The 22,028-nt window shown below is 34.4% G+C and overlaps 1 pseudogene; it reads left to right on the plus strand.

The window, feature by feature from the left end:
* Positions 1-3,373: 3,373 nt before the first annotated feature.
* LOC133193913 (vacuolar-sorting protein SNF8-like) lies at positions 3,374-19,486 on the plus strand (annotated as a pseudogene).
* The last annotated feature ends 2,542 nt before the right edge of the window (positions 19,487-22,028 follow it).

Consider the following 22,028-nt stretch of genomic DNA (forward strand, 5'->3'; position numbering starts at 1 on the left):
TTGATTTCAATTTAATGGTGTTCCCATGGTTACTAAAATTATGAATTCTCTTTGAAATAATTTTAAAATGCTACTCCTCCTACAGCTTTGGTCTGATTTTAATATAACTTGGCACGCAAGTAGAATCCAAGAAACATAATTCTATGTATCAGTTTTTGATTTCGATGAATGATATTGCCATGGTAACTAAAAATAGAAATTTCTGTGAAATACTTTCAAAAATGCTACTCCTCCTACAGTTTTGGTCTGATTTTAATATAATGTGGCACACAAGTAGACTATACTAAGATACATAATTCTGTTTATTGGTTTTGGATTTTTGTTTGATAGCATCAGATTGACAGCATGATACAAGAGGAGCCATCAGATGAGTAAACTGTCAAAAAATGTTTCATTTTTTTTTTGGGGGGGGGGGGGGGGTGGCAAATGGACTAATGAACTAATGTTATGGACTAGTGAATGTCATAGGCATAGTAGATATGTTTAGGGAAAATTTAAACCCCTGCATGTAGACACTAGACATTGGAAGATATTGTCAGCTAAGTTTCTTGAGTACCATTTGCTTACATCAATTTTGGTACACTGGTACCCTTCGAGAAGTATACTACCCCTACTGATATTGAGATCTGATAGTGAGCAAACTCTGTATGTATTATGTTTGCCCCTGAATAGAAGATGACAAATTGTTTTCAGTATAATTACGGACTTCTTAAAGTTGTTCTGTTTTCAAAATTGCCACACAGGGACAAGTAGGTTTTTCAAACATTTCTTGTCTAGATGAAAAGTCAAAAATTTCTTTAAAAAATACTTGTCCTGAACATATTTTCTCACCTCTTGGTACAGATGGACTCATATTTCAGCCATAGAGTGCCAGTGTCAGTGAGTAGAGGAGGTGCAGTGACCATGAACCAATTTTCTAGATGAAAGGTCAAGGTTAGAAAACCTCTCTGCAAAAAATCCTTGTCTAGAGCATATTTCCTCTCCCCTTGGTGATATCTTGCTCATACTTCACCCATGGAGTGTCAGTGGGTAGAGGGTGTGGAGTGACCTTAAACCAATTTTCTTGATCTAAGGTCAAGGTCAAAAACCTCTGTGTAAAATTAGTTACTCTCCACTTGGCCCAGTTGGGCTCATATTTCACCCATAGAGAATCCATAGGTACATGTAGAGGGTGTGGAAGGATCTCAAGTAAATTTTCTAAGTGAAAGGTCAAGGTCAGAAAAACTCTTTTCTTGAGCATTTTTTTTTCTCAGGCACAAACTTCATCCATTCATCCAAAGAGTGCCCTAAGATAAAGGGTGTGCACTATGCAGTGTTAAATAATTTAATTTCTTTTTTCCTTTTACTAATTAATTCCTGAGACATTCTGACCCCATATTTTGGCCCAGTGTAAAATGAGTGTTTTTGCCTCACAAATGTTGAATTATAGTATGATATCTAAAAATATTTCAATTCATGAAGTTTCAACCAAACATTTTAGGGAGGAATACCACACTTTTTACTGGATCTTTAGAAAAACTTTTTTTATTATATGGTTTTAGCATCCTTTCTTTTTTTAAGTCACCTGATTCACTCTTGAACCACTGAACCAATTTCAACAAATTTTGGTTTATAGCATTAATGGATAAAAAGCTAGGTACAAAAATTATGATTTTAATGGTCCCTGCCCCCTGGCCAGTGGGGCTAAAGGGGTGGGGCTAAAACCATCTAAATTAGTGCTATCTTTAAAAATATTCTTCTTTACTCCTGAACATCAAGCATTCAAACTGTTGGCATGGTTGTAATAGGCATTGATCCCTCTAACAAAATTGTGAAATTCATGGCCCCAACATCAAAGATTCTGGAGTTAGGATGGGGCTCTAATGACCATATAGTGAAAATACATAAATTCTTTAAAAATCCTTCTCTCCCTCTGTTTTTACATGTTAAGCAGAAGAACTAGATGCATGGTTATGATGATCAAGGAGACCTCCTCTAAAATGGTGAATTTTGTTGCCCAAGGGTCGGGGGTTCTGCGGAGGAGGTGTTGGTGGGAATCTATTGATGATATGTATATAGTGAAAGAGCATTATTTCTTTGAAAATCTTCATCTCTGCTCCTGGGTATAAAGCAAACAAACAAAGTGCATAGTTATCCTGAATTTCATGGCCCCTGGGTCAGGGGGCCAGTGTTTGAGTGGGGCTCTATTGATTATATAGTGAACTGCATTAATTCTTTGAAAATCTTCCTCTCTAGCTGCTCCTTGGTATTTTGTTTGAAAATACGACACTTTAAAACTAGAATTTGCTGTTAATCGATTCATGATTTATTGATATCGTATAAAATGTTAAGAAGAGTCAGAAATGTCCAGAAGAGCACGTCAGATCTAGACTTTTTAGAAAAAAAAAGAAAATTATGGAAATAAATCCTAGGGATGGAAATTTCCAACCGTTAACCAGTTAACTGGTCACTTGGTGGGATGGATGGTAATCAAAACTTTTTTATTGGTTATTCGAAAAAATTGAAATATCATAATTTTGAATGCATTTGTTTAAATCCATTTTTAAAAAAAAAAATGCTGAATATTGATAAGTTAGCGATTTTCAAGTGTATAAATTAAGCTGATTTGGAGGTCATTACACGTAAAATTCTCTGAATGTTGTTAATTGTGGGGGGGGGGGGGGGGGGCGGCTGGTAATAATTAAGTTCGTGAGGTATATGTATTTACATTTAAAAACACCATGTCGTTATCCAGCATGCTCTGCATTTCTTTAATGAATTTTATGAAATCTCTGATGAGAACTGTTTTTTGTTTTGTTTTGTATTTTTTTTTTTGTATTTTTGTTTGTTTGTTTGTTTGTTTTGGGGGGGGGGGGGTCAGATAATGTATATAAAAATTACCCCATCTATCCTTTGCAGTTATTTTTAAACAAACATTGTAAATTAAGATTATGGTTACAATGCAAACTGAATTTCTGTGATATCTGTTCTAAAAAATATTTTAGGCCTGATGGCTCTGATATTTTTGGCTTACAAACATATTACCATGAAAAAAGAAAAAAATAATAATGCCCAATGTTATAATTTTTTTAAGTATTTTATGATTGCGATAAAATGGGAAGTTAATGTTTTTTTTTATTTTTATTATTATTATTATTATTGGGGGGGGGGGGGTACTTGATACTGGTAGGCTTTAGTAGGGTGAATTCACCATGCATCGTACACCCTCGCACTTCAACAAGTTCTAGCGATATCGCTACCAACCGAATATTATCAAAATGGAACTTAACATGTAGTATGTGGTTAAAATATAAAATTTTTGACACAATCGTGTGCTATTTATAGAGAAAATATCATTAAAACCCGATTTTTTCGAAATAAGTCAGAATTCACCATGGATCGAACAATATTCCCCATGCATCGGACATACGGTATTTAAACCAAAAAAATATCATACCTTGATCTCGGTGCTTTAAAATTAGTGATATCGATACATTTTTATCTTTTATTAAAAAATTAAACTTCTGAATGACTGTTTCGATCCACAAATGTGAAGAGATTTTAGGTGCATCACATCGCCTTAGAAAGTTGGGAGTTGCTGCAGTAAAAAACAAATCCCTAGCGGAGGTTAGTAACATAATCAGTGTAAAACTAACTGAAGGAGGAATACTTAAAGAAAAGTGACTTCGACCCAAACTAAGGCACTCGCCGGCAATGGGGGGGGGGGTCTGGTAGCAGTGTCATCAAGAAGTAAAGTTCACAAAATATTTTATAAATTTTATTATTAAAAAAGGTATCACAGGAAAGATAAAGGGAAATGCTATTTTCCACAGCAATATACCAGGACTGACATGGCGGAGAAAGAAAAGAGACATACACAATGTGTTAGAGGAGAAATGGACCTAAGTTAGATCTACATTGAAAATTTATACACACATATGAAAATTTATAAATACTTAATCAAAATGAAAGGCTGGGCCAGGAATTCTGGACCCCTGCATGACTAATCAGATGCTCTAACCCCGATCCAGGTCAGCAATCACATTCCATATTTATGTTTATGGCATATACCCTATATATGGAAAATCACAAAAAACAGAACATTCAATTGTTCAATTCAGGAAAATTAGTTGAGAAACACTTATACATGTACCACCATTTACATGCATTGGTCAGTCCATGAAATTAACTTTAGTTAATGAAACTGTGTTATATACATGCACAAAATAATTTTATCAGAAAGAATCTCAATCTAAATGATTGGTTATTAAAAGTTTAATGTTTTTATTTTAAAATTTACTTTATTAAATTGTATAGAAATGTGGAAAAGTGTATTATGCATTCTTCTGAATTTCTTCAATAATGGATAATAGATCAAATTTAATTTACATGTTTTGATTATTTTTTTGTTTCAGGCTCGTTACAAAAACAAAGGCAATGAGCTGGAGCAAAGCCAAATGGCTGAGGTAAGAGTAATGATCCCTAGCTGCCACAGACCAGTATGAAAAGCATCTGCATTACATGTACCAAATATTCAATTTTAAAAGACAGTCTATGCGAAAGTCACAGGACCGTCGGTTTTTACTGGTAAAAATTGGTTTGGGTCGGTAAAAAAATTCAGGATATAGGACCAAATGTCCGGTGAAAAAATAAGGCCTAAAAATCTGAATTTACATGTTCATATGGTCTTATTTTCCACACATATCCTTTATTCGATCCATTTAGCAGTAATGCATGATTAATTTTAATCTATATCAACCCTGTTATGATCGTTTATTTCTAATTCGAATTTCCTCTGTCATGGAATATAGATCTATAGATAGCTCATACGTAGATTCGGTTGGGTAGATTATTTTCATTACTAAACAAGAATAACTATTATGAGTTACTTCAGGAAATAAATAAATATATTTTAAAGTGCATTTTCTTAAGGGGAAGAAGGACCTTTAGCTGAAAAAGTACTTGTCATTCATTTTTTTTTATATTTTGTATATTTCTTATTAAGTATGTCCCACATATCTTAAAGCAGTTATATCATTAGGTTTCTTACCTTATTTTAGAGATATTTACTGACAAATATTATGCCCTACAGTATCTAAGTGGAGTTTTAATTCTCCATGTTTCCGGGCTCATTACTCTGTCCATAACTGGATTTTTAAAGCATATATAAAAAATATGTAAGTGAACATGTATCTTTTAAAATATTTCAGAGTATGAATTGGGTTTAAAATTCGAAAAGGCAAGTTTCATCTATCACACTGCATCTGGATAGGGAAAATTACGAACTTTTTAAGACAACTTAAACAACAAGAAATGTAATTTACAAAAAATCCTATCATTCAATATTTTTAAATTTACGTTGAAATGCAAGTCCTTCAAATTATTGATTAACTGTAAAAATTTCGAATGGTGAAGCTGACCTCAATATTACACAGGACATCGTTAAAGACGACATAAGCAGGACAAAAACTTGTCATGTTTAATTTCTCGAGAACGGGAAAAACCAACTATGACGTCACACGTAAGCTAAATAAGCGAAATAAGATATACTTACATAAGATTTCCGTCATCAGCCATGCAAAAATAATTTTTGTGTTCCCCGTTTCTCAAAATACTTCATCATATACTGATTATGACCTGTTTTTGCATAATAATACCGCCCTTGTATTCACCGAGTATGATCTTGCTGTACTAGCAGATCGTGTATGACGTCACCGACTTGTTGGACGCGCAGTTTAAAGAAACAGAGGAGTGGATCAATCTTTTTTCATAATTTGTTAATGTTTACAAGAATGTTAAACTTTTTATTTTTTTAATATAAGATGGTAATTAAAGAAAAAAAAATTGTCAAAAATTTATACAAGAACTGATGCTATACACGTTTTGCACTTATATAAATGGAGACTATGACGTAGTTTAACAAAGTCATGTGACCATGTGTCCTTCATCCCCTTAAGTTTTAGAAAAAAATCTTTGACACTGTATATTTCGTTTGTATGTGTCAAATAACCAGAAAAAGAAAAATTGTATGCATTTGTCATATATACTACCTTTAAACAAAAAAACAATAATAAGTTTGTTCATTTCAATTTATTTACATTTGCAAATATTTTTCTTAGATGAACCTATTGAAGAGAAAATATGTTCAATTCTGTATGAACTTATTTGGGGGTCAGAGGTCATGGCATGACCGAATCACACAGCGCGATGATATCTGTCTACATATTTCTGTCACGGTGACACTGGTTTCGGAACTTCTAACCCGTTAAAGCGATGAAAAAGATAAAATTATTGGAACATATATGTTTTTCTTCGTTCAACAAATGATCATTTGTTCTTTCTTCGATGCGAAGAAAGCCTAAAATCACGCTTACCTTTTTAACCCGAAATCCCTCTGAAGGTATGTAAACGGAAGACGATAGCACCGCTTTTGACTTCATATATAAAGAACTCATACAATAATAGTAAGATTATTGTCAGTAGCGATCATTGTTTTGCATTAGGAACAGATATTTCCTGAACTGGACTGCTGAACATCAATGTAAGTATTCAAATGTTGGAGCGAGGCGAACTCTCAAGACCAAACAGCTTCTAGGTCATTGCGCGTCACAACGTAGCAATACGGCGGGCCGTTCGTGTAATAAATGCAGTTCTTTTCAGAATATTTGTCTCAAATGTAAATAAAAGTAATAAACAACAATGTTAAAAAGTTCACTGGGAAATGAACTTGGTTGGTACGTGATCAAATCTTCTGAGAAGCCCTTCGGGCTTCACAGGATTTGATCACGTGACCAACCAAGTTCATTTCCCAGAGAACTTTTTAACATTGTTGTTTATTTCTTAAAAAATCATTTTTTTTTAATAATCTCAACTCTGGATCTATTTAAGGTTCAATTTAACAGTGAGAATACACCCCTCCCCCCCCCCCTTTTCAATCTCTGAATCATAATGATGTATGAATTAATTTAAAGAAAAAGGTCGGTCTGGTAAGTAAATGCTTGGTCTGGTAAAATATATATTTTTACCAGACCGTATGTCCTGTAAAAATTTTAGACTTTCGCATAGACTGAAAAGAATTTGAAATAATTGTCTTGTGGAGACTAAAAGGTACATTTAGCCTTTATGCTTGATGTTTAAATATTGGGTACAGCTTTTGATTTATTCTTATTTATTTCCTAAACTAGCTTAACAAAAAAAAATACTTTTAGCCATTTAGAATTGACAAATTTCTGTTTTTGTTTTTGTTTTTTTTGTTTGTTTTTTTTTGTTTTTTTTTTGTTCTATTAGTTATTCATTTCATAAGAAATTAATTCTACTTTGATGTGTTTACAAACAAGAGATATAAAACTTAAGCAAAAGAGCTGTATATATTTATGATTGTATTGTTAATAAAGTTGAATTACAATACCAATTTATATAACTTAACTTTAAAGGAGTAAATTACTATAAGCATTGATAAACTTACCACAAGGAATGTAGCAGGAGAATGATTCTAGGGGAGGGAGTTGTGTGGGAGGGGGATAACAAAGCCTTTTAGTTTCAAGATTTCTGACCCAATATTTCCTGTATCTCTGTGTCTTTAAATGAACTTCAAGGATCATAAAGTTATGTTTGCATGGTTAGCATTAAGTTAAGCATTCTTTGATTGAACATTTAGATGGCCAAACAAATGGAAATGTTCAAAGTGAACTTAGAAGACTTTGCTGCTTAACACAAAGATGACATTAAAAAGGACCCACAGTTCAGGGTCAGCTTCCAGGAGATGTGTGCCTCCATAGGAGTGGACCCACTGGCCTGTAAGTATCTGTATCAGTAAAAGTAGACATTAAGCCTGTATGTATCTGTATCAGTAAGAGTAGACATCAAGCCTGTATGTATCTGAATCAGTAAACGTAGACATCAAGCTTGTAAGTATCTGTATCAGTAAGAGTAGACATCAAGCCTGTAAGTATCTATATCGGTAAATGTAGACATCAAGCCTGTAAGTATCTGTATCAGTAAGAGTAGACATCAAGCCTGTATGTATCTGTATCAGTAAAAGTAGACATCAAGCCTGTACGTATCTGTATCAGTAAGAGTAGACATCAAGCCTGTAAGTATCTGTATCAGTAAGAGTAGACATCAGTGAGTGTAGACATCAAGCCTGTGATTGTCTGTATCAGTAAGAGCAAACTTCAGTAAATGTAGACATCAAGCCTGTAAGTATCTGTATCAGTAAATGTAGACATCAAGCCTAAAAGTATCAGTAAGCATAGACATCAAGCCTGTATGTATCTGTATCAGTAAACGTAGACATCAAGCCTGTATGTAGCTGTATCAGTGAGTGTAGACATCAAGCCTGTAAATACATATCTGTATCAGTAAGTATAAACATTAAGCCTGTATGTATCAGTATCAGTGAGTGTAGACATCATGTCTGTAAGTATCTGTATCAGTAAACATAGACATCAAGCCTGTATGTATCTGTATCAGTAAACGTAGACATCAAGCCTATAAGTATCTATACCAGTAAACGTAGATATCAAGCCTGTATGTATCTGTATCAGTAAGAGTAGACATCAAGCCTGTAAGTATCTGTATCAGTAAATGTAGACATCAAGCCTGTATGTATCTGTCTCAAAAAATGTAGACATCAAGCCTGTATGTATCTGTATCAGTAAGTGTAGACATCAAGTCTGTATGTATCTATATCAGTAAACGTAGACATCAAACCTATAAGTATCTATATCAGTAAACGTAGATATCAAGCCTGTATGTATCTGTATCAGTAAGAGTAGACATCAAGCCTGTAAGTATCTACTGTAGATTCCTTATTCTATGTGAGTACTTAATATCATGAAATTGCCGTTAGGCGTCAAACCACGAGAACAATAATTCGTGAATGGACTGTTGATCAACTGATTTTACATGGATTTCAGCACCACAAATTCATAAGTGAGTAATTTTATTTCGCAAGTGATGCTTCATATGAAATTACGCGAATACTTAGGAATCTACAGTAAATCAGTGAGAGAAGACATCACTGCTGTTAGTATTTTTGTTGTTGCGAGTGGACCCTCTTGCTGAAGGAATCCTTAAGAGTAGTCCCTTGTACTTATGAAAATATACAAAAAAAATCATCCCTTACTCATGAAATGATTATCATATCAAACTACAGAACATTGAATTTTCTACTAAATATATATATTTTGATATCTATTTTTATCTTGCCTTCTATTTTAATCCTCTTGTTTGTTGTTGTTATTGGTATGTTTTTTTATGCCCCCGGATCGAAAGATCCAGGGGGTATATTGTTTTTGTCCTGTCTGTCTGTTTGTCTGTTTGTCCGTTTGTCTGTTTGTTTGTCTGTTTGTCTGTCTGTCTGTTGTCAACTTTAACCTTGCCCATAACTTTTGATTGGTTGGAGCTATGACTTTCATATTTCACTTGTGTATTCCTTGTGACAAGACCTTTCTTTGGGTACCATCATATTTGACCTTTTGACCTTGACCTTGGAGTTTGACCCACTTTCGCAAAAATTTTATGAGACTTTAACCTTGGCCATAACTTCAGAACAGTTGGTGCTTGGGGTTTCAAACTTCACATGTGTATTCTTTGTGACAAGGCCTTCCATCGGATACGAACAACTTTGACCTTTTGACCTTGACCTTGGAGTTTGACCTACTTTTGAAAAATTTCAACCTTGGCCATAACTTTTGAACAGTTGGTGCTTAGGGTTTCAAACTTCACATGTGTATTCCTTGTGACAAGACCTTCCTTTGGATATCAATCACTTTGACCCTTTGACCTTGACCTAGGAGTTTGACCTACTTTTGAAAAAATTCAACCTTGGCCATAACTTTTGAATGGTTGATGCTAGGGCTTTCATATTTCACATATGTGATCCTTGTGACAAGACCTTCCTTTGGATACCAACCACTTTGACCTTTTGACCTTGACCTAGGAGTTTGACCTACTTTTGAAAAACTTTAACCTTGGCCATAACTTTTGAATGGTTGATGCTAGGGCTTTCATACTTCACATATGTAATCCTTGTGACAAGACCTTCCCTTGGATACCAACCACCTTGACCCTTTGACCTTGACCTAGGAGTTTGACCTACTTTTGAAAAACTTTAACCTTGGCCATAACTTTTGAATGGTTGATGCTAGGGCTTTCATACTTCACATTAGTAATCCATGTGACAAGACCTTCCTTTGGATACCAACCACTTTGACCCTTTGACCTTGACCTAGGAGTTTGACCTACTTTTGAAAAACTTTAACCTTGGCCATAACTTTTGAATGGTTGATGCTAGGGCTTTCATACTTCACATATGTAATCCTTGTGACAAGATCTTCCTTTGGATACCAACCACTTTGACCTTGACCTTGACATTTGACTTTTATTTAAAAAACTTCAACCTTGGCCATAACCTTTGAACAGTTGTATCTAGGTCTTTCAAATTTCACAGGTGTATTCCTGGAGACAAGACCTTTCTTTGGGTATCAACATTTTTTATCTTTTGGCCTGGATTTTGACTTGCATTTGAGAAACTTTAACCTTCACCATAAGCTGCCATACGGGGGCATCAGTGTTTCACAAACACATCTTGTTTTCTCTCTAGCCAGTAAAGGCTTCTGGGCAGAGATGCTGGGTGTGGGAGACTTTTACTACGAGCTGGGAGTACAGATTATTGAAGTATGTATGGCAACCAACCATAGAAATGGAGATAAATAACTGGTGACTTATTGTTCAGTTTGTTAAAAATGTTTGCTTTTCCCAGGAATTTCATTTTTGTGGAGTTAAATGCCATCCTCATATACTAGTAGTATCGCTTGTGTATTATTTTCTCTTTATTATCTCACCTGAGATCAAGGTTTTCTGATCAAATTTGCGGTCTGTAAATTTTTAACATTTTTGACCTCTTACCAAAAACCTTGAGCAATTTTTAACAAAATTTTGTAAACTTTTGCTAGCCTCTCTTTGTGCAGGAGAATTAAATTTGACTGTTCTCCCTTCCAAGGGGAGTTAATCAATAAATGATAAAATGGGATGGGTCATTTGAAAGTTCTCATCTCAAAGACCATTTGGCTAAGAAAGACTAATTAAAAGTTAAGTTAAGCTTCCTGGCTATATGTATAATTATTGTAGTTTCAAGATTAGAATGGGGGTGAAGTTGGGACATAGAATTAAACATGAATTTTTTTTCAAGAACAAAGACTCAGAAATTAGTTACATTTATACACTGCACATACATGAATTCTCAAGTTTATTCAATTAGTAGTCCCAGGTTAGGAATGGGATCACAATTAGGGCATTCAAATTTGATAGCAATGTACAAAATTTTTCAAGAACACCATGGCTAAAATACATATGCTTGACTTCAAACTTCAATATACTTACCTGGTAATCAAAATTGCTGAAAGTAGTGAGTTTTTAAAGTTGATGGGTAAACTAGAAGTGGTTTTATTTATGAATGTATTTCTTTGTCAAAAGGATGATTCAGGTAAGCATCGTGGTCCTTGGGTGTCTTGTTGATACTGTTCAGTTTGTTAGAAAATCTGTAAATTTACTTATTCACTCATATGACCTCAGTAATATTAAATTACACATCAAGAGTATATACATGTACATGTATAAACTGGATTTACTTTGATGTTACAGGATTAATCAGTATAGAGGAATTAAGGGACAAAGTAACAGCCTCCAGGGGAAAGAAAAGTCAGCCCATTAGTATGTGAGTACTGATGTCCTCAGCCTAATATGTAATTAAAAAAAAATATGTTATTCATTAGAAATAGATGTAGTTTTGATTATCTTTAATAAGTAATGTAGAAATTCATTATTATATAAATAATTCATGTAGTTATGGGTAAAATTGAAAATTTTCACCACAAGAAAACCATTGTCAACCGAGGCACAGCCAAGGTTGACAATGGTCAATCTGATTAAAATCAGATCTTTGTTACGCTCCAAAATTCTGATGGTCGCTGCTTTGTACAGCAACCATCAGAATTTCGGAGCGTAACAAAGTTCTGATTTTAATCAGTTTGGACAATGGTTATCTTGGGGTGAAAATCTTCATTGTTTCCTTCAATTACTTAAAGTGTTTATTATATTATACTGAATGTTTTAAATAAATACTAATAACAATGAACAGTGTGCGCATAGATTCTGCATGGTTAATATTTTTTGAAATATATAACCCATTGTCAAGTAATGCCAACTGTTGTTCTATCAAGATGGAAGGCATGGTTTCATCATTTAGAGGATAACAGTGTGTTTTTAACAAATGTTTCTCAACAAATCAAATTCAACTAATTTACATCAATGTATAATGAATTAAATGTATACTGCATCTTCACTGAGGCCTAAGCTTTACAGTTGAACTTTGGTGTGTTGACCATCAATATTTCAAACATCTTGAATATGTCAATGTGAGCTGAAAGTCCCCATCACTCTTTCTTTATATATTTTAATCTCATTATCTTGAATCCATGGATATATTCAGTGTTTTCCCTAGGAACTAGCTACTGGCCAAATTGACCACTTCAATTGATATAAATGCCACTTAAAAATAAAAAATTTGAAAAATAATTGTAAGAGATTTTGTTCATAAACCTCAGCCCCTAGCCTGTTACAACTGATCTTTAACCCTTGTGAAATAAATTGAAAACAGTGTATATTGAAGTTGGTCATGCACCATTCTAGTTCAAATGACAAGGCTGAAAATCTAATTTACAAGTTCATGTGTTTCAGAGATGATCTCTTGCGTGCAATAAAGAAGCTGAGGATTCTGGGTAATGGTTTTACTGTGATAGCCCTCGGAAAGAGTTACATGGTGCAGAGTGTACCAGGGGAGCTAACTATGGATCACACCAAACTACTGCAAGAAGCTCAGGTACATGTATATAAATATTTTCTTTAATTTAATCATTGTAGAGGAAGCAATTTTTTTTGTCGAGAGATCAAACAAAATCTTGTTTTTATGGAGACCATGGTCATCCTTCAATTTGACAAATCCCAATGATCAGTATTTTATTCTGTATAAGAATTCAGATGAAATGCACATATTAAGATTTTAGTTTTAGTTTTTTTCCTGTCAAGTTCCTCAGTATTGTTTTTTTTTTTTTTGTTTTTGTAGAGTGAAGGATTTGTGTCTAAGAAATCGTTGATGTCTTCTTTGAAGTGGGAAGAAGAGCGTGCTTCCAGAGCCTTGGTATAATTATGGATAATGCATGCTTTGTGGCATGAAGAGTCCTCCACAAAATCTTATAAATTTTCAAACTACTGTATTATTTTTAATTCAATGCTTCTTGAACCACAAACCAATACAATCTGTTCCAAAGCTGGCACTTAGCTCTAAATAGTAAAGGGTTATCGAAATTATATTGGTGAATGTTGGCACAAGTTTGCTTTACAAATGCATGATCTTGCAAGTGCACAGCCAAAGACTGCCAATACTCACTAATATAAGTTCAATAACGCCTTTATTATATAGCTAAAACATTTTATCATTGAATTATAAAAATTATTTAAATGAAAAATTTCCAGATTAATGAGAATTATTCAATGTCAGTATTTGAATGAAAATTGAGTGTGCAGTATCAGCGTCTGTCCTGGAAGTGTTCAAAAATTATACTGATGACCCTACCAAAGGTTATGATTTGCTTACTGGGTTTTATTAGTTCTTCTGAGCCAAAGGTTCAAAGAGCTAATGCTATGGCCATTTGTGCGGTGTGCGTAAACTTTTTAGAATATGGGCCATAACTCAAGAACCCCTTGGCCAATTATTGTCAAATTTGTCACAGGGTATCCTTGGCCCAAGGGCTCCCTTTTATACTAAAACTGGGGTTGTGACCCTTTAACAAGGGGAGATAATTAGGAAAATAGAAACAAAAGTACTGGTTGCTAAAAAATCTTCTTCTCAAGAACCACTGGGCAGATTATCACCAAACTTACACAAAAGGATGAGGATATGTTGTAGATTAAAATTTGCACAGGGATTTACCCTGGGGCAAAGGGCGTGGTCTCAAGGTCACTTCAAAGTTGACCAAAAATTACATTTTATTAAAATGTTGATATTTTGCTTACTATAAGGACCAGGATCATCAAATCTTGTCAGTTGATGCATCTAAGGACCTCATATCATGTTGACTCAAAAGTAGGTCATGGTGAGCTACTTTTTAAATTTTTCGGCCATTCTTTTTCAAAATGATTTAGAGGCATATTTTGAACAATTTAAGGCCTATGATCATCAAACTATGTCAGTTGATGCATCTTGGGTCCTCAAAGTACGTCAACTAAAAAGTAGGTCACCTTGACCTACTTTTTGAATTTTATGGCTAATCTTAAACAATTAAGGTCATTAATTCGTATACGGGGAGGCTTAGAATCATTAAATCTTGTAAGATGATGCATCTTGGGGCCATAAAACGTATTTATTAAAAAGAAGGTCACAGTGACCTACTTTTTGAACTTTGCAGGCATTCGATTTCAAAGCGTTTTAGAGGCATAATTTGGACATTTTAAGTCCTATGATCATAAAACTTTGTAAGTTGATGCATCTTGGGTCCTCCAAAAAGGTCAACTGAAAAGTAGGTCACCGTGACCTACTTTTCAATTTATATGACTATAATTAAATATTTCAGGTACTATTTGGCTTAGAATCATCAAACTTTGTCAGTTGATTCATCTTGGGTCCTCGGAGTAGGTCGACTAAAAAGTACAGATAAACTTTGTTATCTCGACATCGACGGGACCATCCGAAAATGTCGAGATATCCGAGGTGTCGAGATATCAGAGTTGAGACTTGACGTCCAAGATTTCTCTGCATAACCAAACACATACACGTGTATAAACTTATTATACGTACATGACTTCAATATAGACTGTAGGTCAACTTATTTCAGTAATCCATCTATTTTTATTAAAAATCTAAGAAATTATTTTTAAAAATTTTATTTATGAAACCTAAATTTTTGTAGTTTTCCATTCAGCATTCGCGTGTTACTTGCTTTTTTGTCAGAACAGGATACGAAATGCGCTCTATAAACTTCGAACCGAACCGTATAAACATGATAAAGTCGACATCTGAGATACGAAAACATATGAAGTGCGTAATTATTTTTTTTTCTTATTTCATTCAGGAAGAATGTGCATTAATATTAATTTTTTAAGAGATTTGTGTATCTAAACTAACGTAGTGATATCACAGATGCATGAATTACGGATGATTCGGTTAATCGTGTCGTAAATCGGATTATTTCCTGTTGAATGCATTTTAACTACGAAATATTATTAGAACATCGTTTAATTCTTTAGTTTGAATTTATTCAATATGTTTATTATTCTTTGTAATTTAGTTATCTTTTTCAGTTTTAAAAGTTATGTTAGGTTTCGAAATAAATAAACACCTGTAAATTTAAGCAGAATCGTGCAGATTTATCAGTGATATTACCCAAGCTGAACATTAAGCAATTAACGTCTCAAAGACGCCGAGGGGGGCTTTGGATTCACCTACAAACACAGTCAGACTCTATAGAATTAATTAAGCAGCGTGAAGTCAAAACATGGGTGTGAAAGGTGTAAATTTTTGACGACGTCGAGATACCCGGAGCTGTCCGTGCGTGACGAGCGACCCTATCTGACAAACAGTTAGGTTCAGTGGAGCAGAAAATTGCCGATGTCGACATATACCAGGTAAATTTTGCTCTTGGGACTGTGAATATACGTCGAGATAACCAGGGTTGTCGAGATTACCGAGGTCGACATATCAGGGTTTTTGCAAATCATTTATATAGTAAATACTGCCGGGACCGCGGACGGACGTCGACATATCCCTGGTTGTCGACATATCCGATGTCGAGATACCGAAGTTTACCTGTAGGTCACTGTGACCTACTTTTGAAAATTTATGGCTGTAATTAAATATTTTGGGTACTTATTGGCTAGAATCATCAAACTTTGTCAGTCGATGTATCTTTGGTCCTTGGAGTACAGTAACTAAAAAGTAGGTCACGGTGACCTACTTTTGAAAATTTATGGCTTTAATTAAATATTACAGGTACTAATTGGCTTAGAATCATCAAACTTTGTCAGTTGATGCATCTTGGGTCCTTGGAGTAAAACAATTGAAAAGTAGGTCACTTTTGACCTATTTATAAAATTTTATGGTTATAATTTTAAAAAATATTTTAGGTATTAATTGGCTTAGAATCATCAAAGTTAGTTGATGGGTCCTCAGAGAATGACAAGTGATAAGTAGGTCACCATGACCAACTCTCAGGTACTAATTGGCTTAGAATCATCTTGGGTTCTCAGAGTGTGAATTGGAATTTCAAGGGTTTATGTAAATATACAGGATACTTCGAGGCTTCAAATAGAAGTGATAGGTTGTACAGTTTATCAGAAGAGCGATTCAAGGCCCATGGGCCTCTTGTTTATTAGGCTATAGGTACTAGATTGTTAATATTTTCAATTTTGTGTGAAAACAGATGCATCATACATGCATGTAGCTGCCACTACACATCATTAATTTTGCTGTTGACCAGACAACACTTTTTGTTTACAACGTGGCGTTTGATATTAAACGCTCACGTTCGGCATGTTCCGGGGACATACTCTTATATGTGTTGCAAACTGAGCATTCAATAAAATGCTAAGATATTGAATGCTAAAAAACTGTAGAGTTTTATTAGGTTTTTATTATAGACTATTTATTAGCTTTTATTAGGTTTTTACATGTATTATGAACTATTTATTAGCTATATAATAATGAAATTTATTGCAGACTAAACTATTCAAATTCAACCAGATTTATCAAAAGTAGTTGAAAATACATGTACATTTGGGCAATAAATTGCAGTGCAAAATTTTAATGCTTATATGCTTGTTATGCCACAATTAAAATATTGTTGGTTTGGCGTTGCCGACTTAGTCTTTATACGTTTGGGTCGGTAGGTAGGGAAAATATTTTTTTTATTTAAATTTCAGAAATGGTACATGTTGTTAGTATCCAAACGTCATGGGTTTCCGATAGTTTAACAACAACCACAGTCTGAATTGATTCTCAGTTTTGTCATTAATTTTCAAATCCTACAAGTTTTAAACCTTTAATGTACATAGTATTAAAAATCACTGACACTAAATCAGTGTAAATTCGAATCATGTGCACGAATCCAAGCATGGCAGCTAGACTAGCAAATTGGACAGGACATTGTACCCTGAAATTTCTATTTCGAACTGGTATATCTTATTCATCAGTTTACTTTTAAAACCACATTACCACAGAGAGTCATGCCATCAACTTCTGATATACTGAGTTTACATTTTTGCTAGCGCTCTCGAGCGCTAGCAACTACGTTAGTCTATATTTCTGAAATACGCATGCTCGACTTCACGGTCGGGGATTCTGGGAAAACTACTGTAGATAGACTGTACGATAACAATTTCGTTTTGTCATACAAAAATAGAAATGATCCGAATTTACACTGACCTTCCCTGTCTGATATGCACGATATACATTTCTTAGGTTAGAGACAGTCAATACCAGTCTAGATCCGGATTCTGATTTTTTTTTAAATTTATTGTCTTACCTACAGATAAAAGTACAAGAAAAAATTTGGCCATATAATGCCAAGATTCTAGACATCTAGCTTTCCTTACAGTTTTACCACCTTAGTGGATAATTCCAGCAAGCTCGGAAAAAACAACAACAACAACAAAAATCTTTTTCAGAGTATGTCGGAAAGACATGTCAATTTAGTGTTTATCATCTGAAAATACATACATGTATGATCTGAAGTTTCGTGTTTTGTTGTCTAACCTGCACGTAAATGAACAAAAAGTAACAGTAACTCAGGTCTTATAAAACCAAGACTGTAATTTCTAAAGTTATAATGAATACATAGCTTTTCTAATCTACCTTCATGGATTTTTCCGACAAGCTCGGAAAACCGCGGCAACCTCGGATATGTTTTCCGAGCTTGCCGGAAAAGCCCGAAGGTGCTCATTGGTTCTACTGACCTTTTATTTTTCACCTTGAAATTGAAATTACAGTAAAATACAGAATGCTTAAAGCACAGTAAGGAGTTATGCCATTGCCGACGTGAAGCATACTCTTAGATTCACCATTCTGAATTGTGACATCCCCCCCCCCCCAAAGTCAACCCCCAGTGCACCAATCTGCCTTCCTATTAATAATTAATCGATTCAGCAAATTTAACAAATGGTTCAGATATCTTCTTCTGTATTTTATTATGCTACAGCGCTAGCTCACCAATCTTTTTAAAAGATAAGCTTGTACCACTTAAGACAGCCAGGCTTGGATTCGTGATACGCATTTATTCAACATCACATAGATGCTTATAAATGAAAACTGTTTGATCAATCAAGCGTTTACATGATTCTTTCCCATTCTGTATATATTACGCAAACGTACAAACACCTAAATCCGGATGAATATAACGAAATAAAAATTATGATCAGTATCTGTTGAAAAAAATTCTTCGGACCGCACCGATTTATGCGAGTCGGCTGGCAACGCCAAACAAAGCTAATTTTATTTTTGGCCCTATGGGAAGATGGAACATAATTGTTTGAATTGTACAATTAAGATTTTTATTAAATGACTTATTTTTGTTTTAGGACTACATGGTAAAGGAAGGCCTAGCCTGGGTAGATGACCAAGCGTCAGACGGTAGACAATACTGGTTCCCCAGTTTTTTCCCAGAAATCTCCTCTGTCACGTGATGTCGTTCTGTAGACTTTAGCAAATACTGTTTCGGTTATACATTATTCATGATTGTTGCACTACATACATGCAGTCGATGGACAGAGATAAATTTCCATTAATTCCATTAATTTAATTTTGATTCTGTAAATTGATTACCTTCAGTTCCTATATATTTTTATTAAGAAATAAGGTATCATTTTTAAACATCTATCGGGCTATAAATACGGGTTGGTCACAAGATTAAATTCCATAAAGCCCAAAGGGCTTTATGGTAAATTTGATCTCGTACCAACCCGTATTTATAGCCCAATAGATGTTTTAAAAATGATACCTTATTACTTATATTTACATTTGTGACTTATTCATATTTTATATTTGCCTGATTATAATCTTTAACGCGTGAAATGTTTTATTTTTCAAACCCAACGGCACGTGTTTGATCCACTGAATTGCGAGTCGACCCTTTATGACGTCGCTGAGAAATTACATCGAACATTTATGACGCGAGGAACCCGTGTTTATACGGATATAGATACGCGTTGCTTTTAATAGTGTTATATAAAAGAAAACATTTGCAAATGTAAATATATAAAATTAAATCACAGAAAAATGTTCTAGTATACAGGACAGTCTCACTTTTAACATAATTTCTGCAATTGGTTCCATCTACTACAGATGCATTGATTTTATGTTCTCAGAGCACGTACAGTACATAAAACAGTTTTTTTTGTAAAAATGTGCTTTTTTATGAATCAACCATTGATTAAAAAGAAAGATTGTTACACTAAAGTATTGTGCCTTTATGCATTTAAAATCATATGGACATGATATTTGTTAGATATTAGTTCCCAGGTGTGTACAGCTAATGTACATGATTTAATATTTCATTTGCAGATTCTGCTCCTATATGTCTAGATTTCTGAGAGAATTACACAATCATAGAACTATTTTGCTAGTAGGTTTATTTTGTCAATTTATTCTCCAGGTTTTTCTGTAATCCATTGGCATTACTTCCTATAAAATGATTGAAAAGATTTGAAGTAAATGGAATTTCAAAATATACAAAAAGTTCATACATGTTTATAAATCAGAGTTACCATAGAAAAGCTTTTCTCATGAACATTTTCAGAGCGTATTCATGTTTGTCTGTGTAGATATGTGTATATCTGCTGCTCAGTTTGTCAAACAAAATATTTGTGAGTAAAGGGTATTCAAATTTGTATTAACTGAAGGACACTATATTATTACCTGAATTGATTAGCAGTTGGCTATTTTCTCAGCCTTTAGTGCTGGTAGACTGTCTTTGAACTCTGCTTCTGTTATGGCTGCATCAGCTATTAAAAGAATTGATTGATGAATTAGTACATTTTCATTTGATATACTGGTACACGAAAATTGTGTTTCATATTGAGCAAGCTGTTAGTAAAACTTTTAAAATCAATGATCAGACCAATTCAATCTAGACTTTTGGTTTTTTTTAGGCTCACTAGAAATAAAAAATATTTTTTTTGTCTACACCACATATGGGCTAACATTTCAACTGCAGACCTGAAGGGGATTTGGGAGTCTGGAACCCTCTCTCCTGCTAGTTTTAGAGTTATTAAATTAATATGTAAATGTAACCAGAAAAAAATGACTTTGGACCTCCCTTAAAATTTAAAATGTTAAGGAGAGTTGTGTACCTGAAGAAAATTGACTTAAGATAGTGCCCCCCCCCCTCCCGAGAAAAATCCTGGATCCGCCCCTGCATTTGCACTGTGCAAAAAATTTAAAGAAAATTGTCGTAACACCAAAATCCCCAGATTCATGTTAGTATATTCAGCTCACCTGAGCTTTTCTGAACACCCATTGTCCGTCATCTGTCTAGCCGCCCACCCTAATGTAGATTTTCCAAGGGGTTTGGAAAAGTTTTGGAATTCCATGGAATTCCAAACATTTCCATACAAGAGTCTAAAAGTGTTTATGGAAGTTTTTGGAATCTTTTGGAATTTGAATAACAAATTTGGACTTAGATATTTTGAGGTTTGGAAAGTTGTGGAATTCTATGGAAAAGCTGATAAAATGAGAAACTTAGACATTTTCTGCTCTGGAAAGCTGTGGAAAATAACTTAGAATTTTTTCTTAAACTGTCGGCTCATAGTACAATTACGTCGGGATCGATGTCGGGCTCGATGAACAATTAATTTAAACCACAGCCCGCCAAAATTCAACAATTCGGCTGCCATGTTTTATTGTTGGACAGAAGGAAAGTGTCACGAAGAAGGGAACTGCTGTCATTATTAGCTTGAAATGGAATTTGTATTTTGACAAAAGATGCAGACATTTTAAGACCCGGTAGGTACAATGTACAGTATTTTATGTGTCCTTGAAGTTGAATGGATAATTGACTGTTCCCCAGTCTGGGCACCACCACAGGGGCTTGCTCCCGGCATGTAATAATTATTTATTTTAAAAAAATCATATACGTTAATACTAAGTATTAACGTATATGATTTTTTTTAAAATAAATAATTATTACACGCCGGGAGCAAGCCCCTGTGGGCACCACACACATAGAATGCCCGACGATAAAACCTGCGCATTAGGGCGAGCGCAGTTTCATTTCTGTAATTATTATTGTACAACTCTAAACATCTCTTATCAAAATATGATTGAACAATGTGTGGATTTCAACCCGAATTTCCTCAGTTCGTACATGTCCTTAGACCTCGCTATATATGCTAGTGGCACGTTGCCAACTGCGCCACGACAGTCCATGTTACATCGTACACAGACATCATAACACTATTAGTGTCTCCAACATGTTGCAACATCTAAATTGGCTATCTTTACCATGTTTACAACGCAGAAAACACGTGTAGACAGTGGTAGACTATTAATGCTCTATCAGCTGTCTATATGATACAAAGTTGTGCACAACTTAGTTGCAGTAGACCCAAGCCTCTATTTAGTTTCACAGACAACCACCAACAAAGGCATTTCAAGTTTTCCTTACTTTCAGACCTTCAGTACTTGCACAGACAATTTAAATATTAAGCTCCCCCCCCCCCCCCCCCATTATGGAATTCTCTTCCATGCTCAGTGGTGTCGGCAGCCTGATCTTTGGGGCCAGTTCAGAACTCTGGTCCAAATTATTAGCTAATAACATTCCTTAGTACAGGTACTACTAAAATTTACAGAGTACAATGTAAATAATTATATCTATTTTTTAATGCATGTTCATGATCATTCACAGCACTTACTTTTATTATTTTATAGCTGAAGTACTCGATTCGCACAGCGCCGGCAATTTTATAATCATCAAGTTTGATGAAATGTCCTAATATGTAGA

Source organism: Saccostrea echinata, unplaced genomic scaffold, assembly GCF_033153115.1.
Source record: "Saccostrea echinata isolate AGI-Se365-2 ecotype Australia unplaced genomic scaffold, CSIRO_AGI_Sech_v1 ptg000028l, whole genome shotgun sequence".
NCBI classification, from domain to species: domain Eukaryota; kingdom Metazoa; phylum Mollusca; class Bivalvia; order Ostreida; family Ostreidae; genus Saccostrea; species Saccostrea echinata.